Source organism: Stegodyphus dumicola, chromosome X1, assembly GCF_044657685.1.
Source record: "Stegodyphus dumicola isolate Sdum_Otavi_A_Nest chromosome X1, ASM4465768v1".
Classification (NCBI taxonomy): Eukaryota; Metazoa; Arthropoda; class Arachnida; order Araneae; family Eresidae; genus Stegodyphus; species Stegodyphus dumicola.
Window position 1 is genome coordinate 118,408,766 of NC_140780.1, and position 15,134 is coordinate 118,423,899.

General features: G+C 32.9%; 1 protein-coding gene across 4 annotated transcripts in view; it reads left to right on the forward strand.

Moving 5' to 3' along the window:
- LOC118196953 (uncharacterized) overlaps window positions 1–15,134 on the forward strand; it is a 129,217-nt gene that overhangs the window by 11,087 nt on the left and 102,996 nt on the right. The gene's annotated exons all lie outside the window — the stretch shown is intronic.

Consider the following 15,134-nt stretch of genomic DNA (forward strand, 5'->3'; position numbering starts at 1 on the left):
ACTTTCTAAGGGAAACGTTACACATGGGGTAAACCATGATAACGCCCATGCAGCCAGCCCGTTCGCGGGATTTGAACCTCGGACCGAACTACCAGTGTTCAGCGACTTTACCGCTCGACCATTGGTGAGCCTTTTTTAAGTATACATCATTTACATTTTTCTTTATTTTGGGGAATACAAAATGAAATTTTGACTTCATGAAACATATTTAGAACATTCTTTGTCCTCTTAAACTCTGGACGAGTCCATTTTCGATTTGCCCCCCTTAACAGTCGCATTGCCCCCCTGTGGGGTGGGGGCCCCACGTTGGAAAACACGTATTTAGACAGTGTGTATTCTTTAAACTGCAAGTGCAAACTGAGAAACCTTTTGCATTTTTTCGATAAATCCTTAGTCCTAAAATATATACAGGTATGGACTAAGTTATTTATTTTTTTTACTGCGTATTTAAAATTATATACTTTATGGAAACAAGGATGGGTTTTGCAAAATACTGAAAAGAAAAATTACTTGAATTGAAAATGTGACTGAGATCGTATTTGTTTTAAAGATTTTAGATAAAAGTGTATTTTTATTTTTTCTCAGAAACTAATTCATTAATTACAAAATCATTCCTTGAAGTTATTGAGAAGATAATAAATACAATAAAAAAACTGGCGGAGACACTGAAAATTGTAGGAGAAGAAAGACATTTTAACTGTAAAATTTTTCTTCAAAAATTTAAATTAAAAAAAAAATTACTAGCAAAAACTTTTTTCAGCTAAATATTATTTTATCTTACAAAACCGTTTAATAATATTCATAAAAAGTAGATGAAAATGCTTAAATAAAAAAAAAAATAATTGAAAAGGTACTGAGTCCCTTGTCACGTTGAAGCCGATATACACTTGTCTTTAGTTTTAATTTGAACGATATTTCTGGAATACCCAGCATCAGATAACCTTGTCTGTATTTGTCTATAATTTCCGTATCTTGTACAGTTTTATCTAATTTTGGGGGGGGGGGATACTATCACATCCCCAGACATCTATCAGCTTGATTGTTTCGCTGACAATCCAGCAAGCAGTAACTAAAATTAAGTGAACCTCACAATTGCTCAGTATGGTACGGGAAATCTCTCCATTTGCCCTGCTCCCGAGAGGTAGTAGCATTCTAGCAAATTCTACTCCAATTCGGAGAAGCAGTTAATTCTTGTTTGCCATGTGAATGGGACACGTTGGAAGAACTGGTTTTCCCCATCGGTCGAATCTGCTCTTGTGAACGGGCTTAACAGTCTGCAAAAAATAATAAGCCGAATCCAATTAGAAGATTAAGGAACAGCACAATCTGCAACATTAACTGAAATGCCTTAGAATCAGTAAAGATAATTTTAGCCTAGCTTAAACATTAAACGTGCATGCGTAAACGCATTACGTGCATGATTAAAGCATACAAAAAAAAAAGTTTGTGGCTTTGAGGTCCGGATTATAGATCATTCCGGATAATGGACGTCTGGATTAATGACTTTGTACTGTAATACAATAATGCTTTTGCCTTTTATAGTTCCTATCTTCTTTTGTATTTTGCATCCAAATATCTGTTCTGTGGGTATGTTACCTACTTTAATTTTACTTTGATTTCATGATGCAGACATGGTATATGAGGTAAATTTTTTTAATAAGTTTTATCAGTTTTGATTTTATTTGATATCTCCTGTTTCATTTGATCAGTATGAAAGAGGTTCATTCTGTGAACATTATATTGTTCCTTTTTTTTTAGTTGTGTATATGTGCTGGGAGCACTCTTTAAGTTTTAGAGGTGGTTTTCTTTGAGAAGATTATAGAGTTTAGCTCTTTTTGGGAGCATAAACTAACGAGCTCTAAAAGACTGTATGAGGAATTATCCCCAAGTCTTTGAATTACAACAGAAAGTCTGAAAGGGTGTAGAGAACCCTTTATGCATTAAATATAATTGCACTGATGGTACCACTTGGGCTCACACAAAGCCAACACTTCTGGCTTAACTCAAAACATATAATGGTGAACTTAGAATATAATGTAATAAATTTTGCCTAACGGCTCATAGGATAGTTTAACGTACAGGAAGGCTCATAGAAATTGGCTAGAAGCACTCAAATCATTGGTAATTCAAAATAGTAGCGTTATCAAGCAGGCATAACATGCTCTGAAATCACCTTAACCACTTGCGCTACGATTTAACTTCACGGTTGCGGTGCCAAGCACTACAATATAGGAAGTGGTGAAGTGTCTCATTTATGCTGCTCTGCGTCTGCGAGTGCAATTCAGAGCTGTAACTCGAAAAATAAACAATCTCGTTGTAAGGCGATGTGTGCACCACGTTATTTTCATTTTTGTGATAAATGCCTATCGACATGGTGCTCACGTTGCTCGCGGTTTGAGACAAAAGCTTCTCGACGTGCGTGGCACTTCATTTTAGCACAAGTGGTTAAAGAGTGCTTCTTCCCTTAAAGACAACTTCTTTCTACCTCATACACATACACATGCACTAGCTTATTCATATTCTGGCAAGAAGCATGGGTTAAAATAAAACTGAAAGGAAAGTTGTTTTAACTAAAAATTAACTATTAATAAAATTTAATAAATGTACACAAGATGATTACCAGTGATGGCAGTTATCAGTTTGCATTATGGATTTATTCTGTTTGCAGCTTTTAGACTCTTCTGAACAAAACAGTAATCTAGAAGTGAAATACACCAAAGAGCCCTTACATTATGACCATCCTGTTAATAACATGTAAGACCACTTTTAGCCCTGAAAACTGCCAGCACCCAGCATGGCATTGACTTCACAAGGTGCTAATATGTAGTCTGAGGTATCTGGTACCGAGCACTCGCCAACTAGTCCTGCAATCCCGCACATTGCGAGGGGGTAGCGAGGCAGCATGAATTTTGTTTTCCCGGTGGGCCCACAAATGCTCTATTGGATTAATGTCAGGTGAATTTGGAGACTAAGACATGACTTAGAAAGTCGCTGGAATATTTGTCGAACCACTCCTTGACGATTCGACCCTTATGACATGGTGCATTATCCTGTTAGTAAACACCATCCCTTGTTGGAAATACTGTTGTCATGAACTGGTCAACCTGGTCTGCAACAATGTTCATGCAGCGCACAGACGTCAGGCATTGTTTTATGGGGATTATGGATCCTAATATGCTCCATGAAAATATTGCCTACACCATAATACCCTCACCACCGGCTTGTCTCCATCCAACTGTGTATCTGAGACCCGGGGTTTGGTTTGAAAATTGCCGTATTAGCACACACCCGTTAATGTGATATGCCAGAAAACATGATTCATCGGATTATGCAACTTTCATCCATTCTTTTAATGTGCAATTCTGATGTTTCTTGGTCCATTTCATACACAGCTGGCGATGACATGCTGTCAGTGCAGGGACATGCTTCTACCTCCTGCTGCGTAAGCTCGTACGAATTACATTCAACAAGTAGCAGTGCACTATACACTGTAAAAAATAACATAGGATATTTTTTCTCCCAAGGGAAAGAGGTACATAGGCAAATACTATATATAAATTATTTTTATATCTTTTATGTTCAAAGGCATTTATTTTGAGTTGTAATACTCTATACTCTTGTGATAGTTTTTAATCAGTGTCTTATTTATGCAGAAAGATGAATGACAAAATTGATTTATAGTTTTTACAAAATGATTTACAATTTTTAAATGGCAAATGTTTAAAGATAACTTACTAGGTTAGGTTATTTAAATATGGGAGAGCATACTCATGGAGGAATTTATAAGGGAACTGGCCCTATTATGACATTATTGTTTGCATGATTGCGGTGAATTTGACTGATGAGAAAATATTTTTAAGGGCTTACTTATGTATTGCATGTTGATTACGAAGTAAGTTGCTTATTTTGTGCTTTACACCGTAAAATGCCTGCTGGTAGTACAATTAACCTGAAGTTTCTGTACACTTTAGAAGAACTTTGAAAAAAAAAAAAAACATTGATTGATTGGTGTGTAAATAAAGATTTAAATGGCTTCGTTCACCTCTTGGTAAATTATGCAGCGAGGTTTGAAGATTTGGAAACCGGAGCTCATATCAACACTATGGAAGGTATGTGGGGTGTAATAAAAAGGGATTCTCGAAAGAAATGCCATTGACAGTCCGGCAGTATGGAGAATAATTTTCCTTTTTCCTTTTCTGAATTTATGTGGTAACGACAGTAAACAGATTCTAGTTTAGATAATTTTAAACAGTTTTTGGATGCTGTTAAGGAATTCTATTGTCTTGTATACTGAAGAAACAGAAATTTTTAATTAGGGTAAGTCGATATTTCCTTTTTGTATTGTGTAGATTACATAACATGTATTTTCATTTTTGTGTTATTTTCTTATTTGATTTAAAAATGCTGTTTATTAAGATTATATATTTTTTGTTTTAATTATTTTGGGGTGTTATTTAACTTGGCAGGACATTGGCCGTAAACAAGAATGCCATAAAAAAATCGCCAGTTTTCGCCAAGGGGAACCCTTAAATATATTTCTATCAAGTATTCATAAACTTTGAAGCATTTTCTTATAATTAAACTTTTCCCTCCTTTAACCTCTTTGTTCCCAATGTATCGTATATGATGCGGATCTGTTTCCTTCCTTGGGCCCTGCATCATATGGCCCACAGTGTCATATCTCACTGTGGTATCATATACCACCCTTGGGTGGAAATTGGTGATTTTTTTGCCGCTATTCCTGTTTACATCTAACACCCTCCCCAGTAAAATGCAGGGTTCGTAGCGGTCCTTATAAGTGCTTATAAGCCTTATATTTGAAAATAAAATATAAAGGCCCTTATAGGTGCTTACTTTTTCTTTAAAGCCCTTATTTTTTTTATTTTTTTTTTTAGTGATTTTTTTTTTTTTTTTTTAAATGAACGTGCTATTTTTTCCCATACCAAAGCCAAAACTAAATAAACAACTTTTCTTCCTAATATGGAATGTCAGATGGTGAATCATACTCCCGGAAATAGCTTTTCCCCCTTTCTCTGCGTTAACATAACCTTTGGTGTGCACGAAGAGTACAGACTGGTGCCCATCATTCTATTGGTCAAAGAATTGCAAAAGCAGTGGAAAATTCCGGTACATTCGGCATTCTTTTCCTCCCACCTAAATACTACAAACGTTTGAATTTTTATCAAGATCTTAATCATTTGCATTCTCGTTCCGCTTGGTCAGTTCATATTCGTGTTTATTATGATCGTTATGCTTATATTATGAGCATATGTATGAATGTTTATAATAACATAGTTACAATAACTGCTGAAGTATAGTAAACTTCCAAAAATGGTTGTGTTTTAACACAGATTAGCTTTCTAAGGAATAATATTCAGAATGGCTTAAATAAAGGGAAAGTAATTGAATAGTCAAAATAATTTAATTTTTTTGGCCAATACATTATACAGTACGAAGATTGGGAGGTTGAGCAACGGACTTTTTTTTTGTCACTTTCTAATCTGGATTGAATAGGACTGAAAAGTTCTGTGGTCTACCAACCCAAGCGAAGAATGATTCTATTCCGGAAATTTAATGCCGTCTGTTGAAAATTAGAATGAAAAACACCCCAGTTGTTTAGTTCTTTATTCTCCCAATATTGGCAGCTGTTGATTCCGATTGCGTAATATCACGTAGGGAAGAATTACGGCTCACGTATTGTGCAATAACGTTTGCGATATTTTTGCAATAATTTTGCAGAGATAATTAATTTTGATGTTCTGTCTGAAATTTGTTTATGAACACTTAAAAGAGTTTTACTGTGCTTGCTAAGCAGAATTTTTTTCAGTGCCATTGGTTTATTTTTTATATGATGCACATATCGAAATGTCGAAAGCATTTATTTAGCGGAAACATCTAAAGCTACCGTCTACCCCACCTCTGCTCCACTTTTTCAAGTTACGCTCGACTATCCGAATATTAGCCAATTTCCAAGTTTGCGGGTTAGTTAAGCTTTTACTGTTAAAGGATGACTGCATGAAGCAAATTTCTGTCTTCTGATTTCAGAAATGCTCCTCTTTTTTACTTAAATTACTTTGCTTGCAATATCTGTTAAGGGAAAACTGATATACGATGAAAATTTAGAAATCGTTCGGAATTTAGATTTAAATTATTTAAATATCAATATAAGTGGAAAAATAAATTGTATTTATTATTAGGTTCCAAGCGAATACAATAAATATGCCTTATTATTATTTATTTTCTCTATTTTGAACTGAAATTTCATCATTAGATCTTGTAATATAGGTTAGTTCTGCATAGTTTTTTTTCCCTCTCATTGTAAACTAGTTCTGTAAATTGAACTGTTATTTAAAATTAAAAAAAAAAGTAATTATTTTCCATGGTTGAGGTAATGCTTATTCTCTCTTACTGCATTTCTCATATTTTAAATTACAAATCTAATTTTAAGGTTATGCAGTTGTGTATAATGTAATTAGACAGATGCTTATTTTTTTTCTTAAAATGTGCTTGGAAAGTGCTTATAGGTGCTTATTTTTTAAACTGAAATGTGGCTATGAACCCTGAAAATGGCATCCAAAACATAATTAAAATGAAATGTAAAAGTGTACAATTGGGTGCCCCCCCTTTTTTTGCTGATTCCTTTTCGATACCAAGATCGGTGGCAGCAAGGCACAATTTCAAGATGGCCACTACACAAGACCAAAATAACACGTCAAAGAATTGCACAGACTCGGAACCCACGTACACATCGATCTGTTTTCGCATAAAAAGAAAGTCGGAGAATTGCACAAACTCGGCAATGCACGCTGATTTGACTTTGTCCATGTACACATCGATCTATTTTCACTTAAAAATCTAAGGGGCAGCCAATTCTACACTAGAACCAAACAAAAAATGTATAATCTCAATAAACTGCATTTTAAATAAAACAAACATCAGTAAACATCAGTAATCTCAATAAACATCAGTCTGTGGCACACAAAATTGCTTAAAGTTTGTAAATTTATCTGAACTAGAATATGCGTACTGCCTTCGGCACATAAATTCACAAAAATAAGATTAAAAATTATCCTGCTTAGTGCCAGACTGTCAGTGGCACTTCTTCTGAAAATCCCTTTTTCAGAAGGTCCACTTACTCCACTTACCTTTCGATAGTGTTGATATGAGCTCCGGTTTCCAGATCCTTAAATGTCACTGCGTGATTTACTGAGAAGTGAACAAAGCCATTATCAAAAAGACAATCGTACAACTTCCAGCAGCTAGATATGGTCATTGTTCCAGGTAAAGTATTTTGTTGAATTACATCCAGCATAGTTTCTTTTCTTCTGTCCTCAACCATTTAAAAAAAAAACTTCTGCTCTCTCATTTTGTACCACCAAATACTCAGTTACCACCAGCAGCCATTTTACAATGTAAAACACAAAATACACAACGTACTTCCTAACCAACATCCAACACAGAAATAAGCCCTTACAAATATTTTCCCATCAATCAAATTCACTGCAATCACATCATAATAGGGTTTCCATAACATTCAACTACTCGGGTTACCATAAATGAAACAACAACTTTGTTATAATCCAAGGGGCACCCTAAAATATAGACTAACCCATTTTATTTCAAGTTTTAAATGTGTATAAATTTCGTGAGAATGTTGTGAAAATGTACTGAATAGAATTTCTAGAGCCATGTTTCCCAACGTGGGGCCTACACCCCACAAGGGGTCAATGAGACTGTTAAGGGGGCAATTCGAAAATGGACTCATCCTGAGTTTAAGGGGACAAAGAATGTTCTAAATATGTTTCATGAAATCAAAATTTTTCGAAATTTCATTTTTTATTCCCCAAAATAAAGAAAAATGTAAGTGATGTATATGTAAAAAAGTTTTCAAATTGCGGTGCATTTTAAATATTTTATAAAGAATTCTCGCTGCAGACATGGACATTTAAATGCTTTTAAAGGCATTTAAATAACTGACACATTATGCTTTCCAAACGTTTCTCAGACATTTCAGAGCAAATAAAACTTATCATGCAAAAGGTGTCATTATCTTTGTTGAATTATGTCAGGCATATACTATTTACGTCAAAAATTTTGAAAAGTCTCATTGGCTCCAAAAATGTGACATGACTACCGCTATACTTGTTATTGATACCACTAATATTTGTTATTGTCGATCATCTGAAAATTTTATCGGTTGATTTAAAAGATTTTGTAAGTTAAAACAAATTGATTTCCCAACTTGGATAATGCAGCCAATGCTAGTGGATTTGGCTGATATTTCAAATATGCAGTAAAAAGAAGAACTGACAGAAATACAAAATGATGAGTCAATTAAAACTTTATTTAATATAAAAGGAGCAATGACATAGCTTTGTGAGGAAACCAGAATCAGATATCCAAATGCATCAAAATTTGCAAGAGAACTATTGTCACCGTTTCCATCTTCATATTTTGCTAAATGCGGATTTAGTGCCATAAATGATTTGTTGCTAAAAAAAAAAAAAAGAAAGAAAGAAAGAAATCGGTTGGATATAATGAAACCGAGATACTTGAGAATCAAGTTATCTAAATTAGAACCTGACATAAAATTTCTTTGCAGCAAGCATCAAGCGCAAGGAACACGGTAAATTTAAATAATAAAAATTACTAATACTTAAAATAAAAAACTTTCGTTAAAATGAGTTTTTTCTTGAATTTCAGTTCTCCATGTTTTGAAAGTTCACTTACTGTGTTTGCTCACAAAATTTCGTAGTCATTTCTTCCTAAAAGCTATCATTCAAGTTTCTTTTGTGAAAATTTCAATTTTTAAATATTAAAAATTATGTATATGCTAGGGAAAGCTTAAAATTTTAGGAGGATTAGGTGGGGCATAGCACAAAAGAGGTTGAGAAACACTGCTCTAGAGTGTTAGCAGTGTTGTGATGAATATTATTTTGTTCTGTGACAGTAAAATAAGTGATGCTAACAGCATGCATTTAGAATGTAGAATGTTTCACATAGTGTAAGTGCTTAAAATTTTGTAGACAAATATGGCAGTAGGATGTAATAAGCGCACTGACATTTAAATTCTTAATTTTTTTACTTCATTATTGTACAGAAATAATTTAAATATAAGAAAATGATCATTATAACTAATATTGCCTTTTAACTTATTCTAAATTTTTGTTTAAATTTTAAAAATTAGGATTTTCTGTTTATGTTATAAGAAGTAATACTTAAATAACACATGCAAGGATCCCAATCTTCAGGAAAAAAGCAGGTTTTATAGGAATTATTTTTCCATGTTAGACTTAACTGCAAAATGTGCTTCCTTTCAGGTATATAATAATGTTCAGCGCTCCGAGGTCACGGGCTCATGGAACTTCATTCGCTCGACATATTGAGCAAAGAGGTTAATGAAGTAAAATCTTCAGTAATTTCTTTCAAAATTTTATTGTATAATATTCTATGGAGAGAAAGGCTATTTTTATAAGCTTTTCTTGACCAAGTGAAGATTTTATGTAATGTGTTACTGTCTTAAGTTTGTTAGACCATGTTTTGCCACTAGCAACAATAACTGGTATTGTTAGAAGATTTATAACACAGCTTTCCAATTCAGTATGATTGAATTAAACTATATTTATGAATTATATTTGAAGGATTTAAACTTGTAGGAACATAAGCATCCAGCGCTCTGAGGTCACGGGCTCATGGAACTTCATTCGCTCGACATATTGAGCAAAGAGGTTAATGAAGTAAAATCTTCAGTAATTTCTTTCAAAATTTTATTGCATAATATTCTATGGAGAGAAAAGCTATTTTTATAAGCTTTTCTTGACCAAGTGAAGATTTTATGTAATGTGTTACTGTCTTAAGTTTGTTAGACCATGTTTTGCCACTAGCAACAATAACTGGTATTGTTAGAAGATTTATAACACAGCTTTCCAATTCAGTATGATTGAATTAAACTATATTTATGAATTATATTTGAAGGATTTAAACTTGTAGGAACATAAGCATCCAGAAGCACTGGTTTTTAAAGCTCTTATTTCTAATGAATTTTTGCAGCATTTAATATTTGTTTGGATATTTAGAAAAAAGTTGATAAGTTATAAACTGCTTCTTTTAAATTATCTGAATTCAGTGACTGGTCAGAAACACTGATATAATGTTTTACTGGTTAAGAAGTGAAAATCAAAAGATGTTTCATTCATTTTTTAATATCGCTACGTGTTTGTGTGAATAAAACCTTTGGCACTTCCTTCACTTTTCCAGCACAAAAATATTTTTCTAAAAAATTACTCTTATTATTTGATTCTTTACTATTTCATTTATTAACCTTTCCTTTTTGTTTCTGTTTATGTTCTGTTGATATAATCATCTTTAAACTAAATTTCTCTAGAATATTTTTTCTCGTGTTCCACAAAGAAAATTATATCCCTCTGTTATTTGTTTCATTCAGGACTGCAAAATATATGGGGACTACCTGCCTAAGTAAAGGAATATTTTTTTAGAGGACTTTCGAAGGGGTACTGTCCTACATTTACTTTATTCCCAAGAATATTCATGCAGCCAGCCCATTCACTGGGATTCAATCCCAGGTTAAACAGTTTAGTAAGAGTATGGCATTATGTATGATTATGATTTTTGATAGCAAGGTTTTATTGACCTTTCCTGCTTCTTGCCGTATTAAGTTCATGCAGATAACATATATAAAAATCTTAAATTACCACATTGTTACTTGCGTATTTTCCTCTTTTTCCTACTAATTTTACTATTTAAAAATTGGAAAGGAAAAAACATGCAGTGTTTTTAAAGAGATAGTTTAAATGATAAATATAGTAATTAAAAAGCATACCTATAGACATTAATATTTTATTATAGATCTGCTTTATTGTTGAAGGATTCCCCTTGGAGGTGGCCTAGGGAATAAAACGGTGGTAATTTGTGAGCTTTAGGTCTGGTTAGTGCAGTATCTTGCAGCTCATAAATCATGATTTCATATTTTTAATTTTATAATTTCTGCATTAATTTCTACAGATTTAAACTGATGATCTAATATCTGAAAAAAATCCCAAATCCGTAATCGCCAAAGTCCCGACGAGTCCGGATCTTGGACTTTGTACTGTATTAATTTTTTCTTAATGTAAATTGCCTTTTTGCAATTTCAGCATTTTATTTTGCCACAACTGCTGCCTTTAGCGATACTATAGAATTTGACAGTCACACCTCAGTAATTTCTTGTTTATGCTATCAATAAGTTATTTTCTCACGACTGTCCTGTTAACACTCCTAATTTTCAGTATGAAGTTACTGTGAGGTTTTCTACTTAAGTAATAGTAGGGTAATAGTGATAGTGATTATTAACTTAGGTAATAGTGATAACTTTGTTAGGGTCATGAAATATCGCTGTTATTATTTTACAGCCTTCTGCAACGGTAGCAGACATTTTTTATGCGCATAACAAAAAATTAAAAATTAATACTTGGCTAGGGTGTCATGCGGCATCAAACATAAACATTGGTGTGAAATCTAACTAGTTGGCAGCAACCCTGTCAATACGTAAAGCTTTGTGAAAAAAATGAACTTTTAATAACTATAATAAATCATATAATATATTTTAAAACTCGGCAGTAATACAGTACAATGTCAGAGATCTGGACGTCCAGTATCCGGAATGATAAAAAATCCGGACCTCAAAGGCCACTACCAACTTTTTTAAATGTTGTTATATTCTTTGTTGTGGTCTGTATGCATGCGCATTTGACCTCTCCACATAATAAAACATGTGGAGAGTGCCGATTCTTAATTTCACTTCGGAACTATCTAAAATACCTCATTATTGAAGACACAATCATTTTAGCATAAATTTATATGGTGAGTAATTTGGCTCCATAGCTGTTGGTCATAAAACTCAAACTGAAACATTCTACAGATACATCGTTGATTTTACACCTACTAATATTTTAATACCCTGACCAACCTGGCGAGTCATTATTCATTATATTTTGTTTTCATTACCACATGTTTATCAATTCATGAAAACTTGAGTAATATAAAAGAAGTTTTTCACTGTGATGACATTGCTCCTCAATTACCGGATTTCGATTGACAAGTTAGTCAGAATTCTAGGCACAGCAATTGCAGAACTTCAACAATGGAACTTTGTAACTGAATAAAAAAATATGTCTGTCTATAAAATTTAAGAGAAAGTATTAGCACGAAAAACGAAGCAACTTTAACAACTTGAAAGAAATGTTTAATAAAGTAAAAAAATAAATAGTAAGCTTTTTTTTTTTTTTTTTTTTAAATTTTGATACACTTTAGATCACAAATGCTTCATTATTTCATAAATCACGATTTCATATTTTTAATTTTATAATTTCTACATGCCATCTTACTAGATTTAAGCTGATGATCTAATATTCGAAAAAATCCAGAATCACGGAAGTCCCGACGAGTCCAGATCTGAGACTTTGTACTGTATAGTGCTTGAGTAGATAAACAAGTGGTCAAAAACTGAAGTGATATAACAGTTAACTTAGTTTCCCTTATACAATTATTATATAAATTAACTGTTGTATAATTATTAATACTGTTAAGTGAATCTAGCACCAGAGTGTCACTATGGTATACAAATACTAGAGTGAATTTTAAAGAATGCATTTATTCTATTGTGGTTTATGCGCTGTCGGCGAAGTAGATTTAATTCAATCCAATAAGTTTAAATGAAATGCAAGAAAAAATGCGTATAATTTAATACTCCAATACAAGGAAGTCATGTAGTGTACACATCAGATTTTTTTTTTTTTCCCCCATAACTCTTCATGTTTTAAAGTAAGTTTTTAACCCCTTAACTGTGGCATATATTTCAGAAAAATGCACACAATATGAAAAATGTTTTTGATTGTGTAATTTTGTTTTTTATATCAATGTAAATGTTAGAAAATGTTTATTTATTAAAAATAAAATTTTAAATGCTATACCTACTATGTTTACTTTCCTTATATTCATTGGTAGAAATATCAGTATCCGATCCCAAAGAACCCAAACTATATTTCTCATCAATGTCTGAATCAGACATTGAAAAAAAAAAAAAAAAAAAAATAAAAGAGAAGTCTTTTTGGTAAGTCTTTTTTTCATGGAAAGCAACAGAAATAAGACCTGAAACTAAATGTGTAAAAGCGAAATTCTCATTCCAAACATGTGTCTTTGTTTAGTTGAACAGCTAAACACGCCCATGCCTTTCCCTAACTGAAATCGGTGAAAACGTAAGACCTGTAATGTCATCTATTAAGAAAATGGTGAATTAAGCCTTAAATGAATATCCTAAAGTGAAAATGAACTCAGTTCAGGCTTCACAAAGTAGAAACACTAATTTTTTTTTCTGCCCAAAGTCAGTTCAGGCATGCATCACAAATACTGCACTTAGTATTTGCCCAAACTGGACTTGGGTAACACTGGCAAGGTGTTAATGTATATTTAAATGTTCTTTATTTATCTAGATAAAATTTATAAAACACGTTTGGCATAAGAAAAAATTCTAGTTATTAAGGATATTAAAAATATGTTACTTTATGCTTCATTTCCATTAAGTATTGATATTAGATATGGACTTGGAATGAAAAGAAATCTTTTAAAATAAGGAGTTTACTAAAGCATTTTCAGCACTGAGGGTGAAAAGTTTTTGTAAGTACAAAATCTTTTTAATATGGTCCCTGAAGATAAAAAGTCAAGCATATGTTTAATTATACTTTAGTAAGTTAAATACAAATCATTCCAAGCCCTTACAAATTTCTTGGCGGTATTTGAGAACAAACACTTTGATAACATTTTACTGTCTAGGCAATTTCATCGAGATTTTGACCAGATTTAGGGAGGAATATGCTTAATGCTTTATGCTTAATTTTGGGATTAATGGTTCCATATTGGATAAAATTGCATTCTCGATTAACTCTATGGCTGCCCCCATGAAGCCATTAATTACTAATATCTTCATGTATTCTGCACATAAATATGTGGAATGAACTTGTAGAAATATAACGAGCATTTTACTAATCTGGATATTTTGCCATAGGAGATCATGTTAAAGACAAGTTTTGTAATTTCAGAGCTTTTCTATGTCCTGGCTGTGCCTGTGATTGAGTGCATGAGATCACTAAACATCAGTACTGTGACTCGCATGTGAATCCTGGCAAATGAGCTGGTCGCATGGGCATTTTCATAAACTTACTCATGTTTAACATGAATTTCAGCCAGTTTCTCATAGAAAATTCTCTGAAAAAAGCATTCCATTTCCCACTGAAAAAGCATCCCATTTCTTTGACAGAGACCATTGTCTGCCCACCCTTAACCAGATAACCAATAAACCCTCAAAATTCCTGAATGGCTGAAACTATTTTCATAAAATTTTCTACTTTATTTGAGAAATGTTTAATTAGAAGTATATCTACGTTATCAATATTTAAGGTAATAAAGCCTGTAGCCATTTTACCATATGTTTGTATATATATATATATAATGCTTTTTATTATTGGTTCCTTTATCTTTTGGCCACAAATTGCCAAAAAATGTGTTCAAATTATTGTTTTACCATAATGTCGTATTTTTTAAAGCATTTCAGATTCATAATTTTATAGCTTCTGAAATTCAATTCTGGTTATGAAAATTGTTTTGGCCAGTTAATGTGCCATAATTTTTTCCTTATTTTCTATGTGCTTGTTCACTTAAAGGTTTTTTTTTTTTTTTTAAGTTGATAAATTTCGTATGAATAAAGTATCTGGTATAGTGGTTAGTGACTCTGAGTTCTGCACCGATGGGCCTGGGTTCGAATCCTGAAGAAGGCATAGGTGCTTGGAATTTTCTAAGTATAATGTCTGTGTGTTTAGGGAGCACACAAAATACACATTGAGCCAAAAGTCCTTTTGAGAGGTTGGTGGTAAGGAAAGAGAAGTAGGAGACCCTGGGACCCCCTAGTATCTTCTTCCTCAAATTGGGGTGGAACAGCACAGTTAGTGCCATGGGACTATACCTGTATGACCAATAGTGAATTTCTGGTATCTTGCCCACTTCTACCTGTATCTGTCTAAAATTGCATGCCTAGTGTAATTAAAAGTCAAATTGTTTTGCTGCCTTTTATAACTGTGAATGTA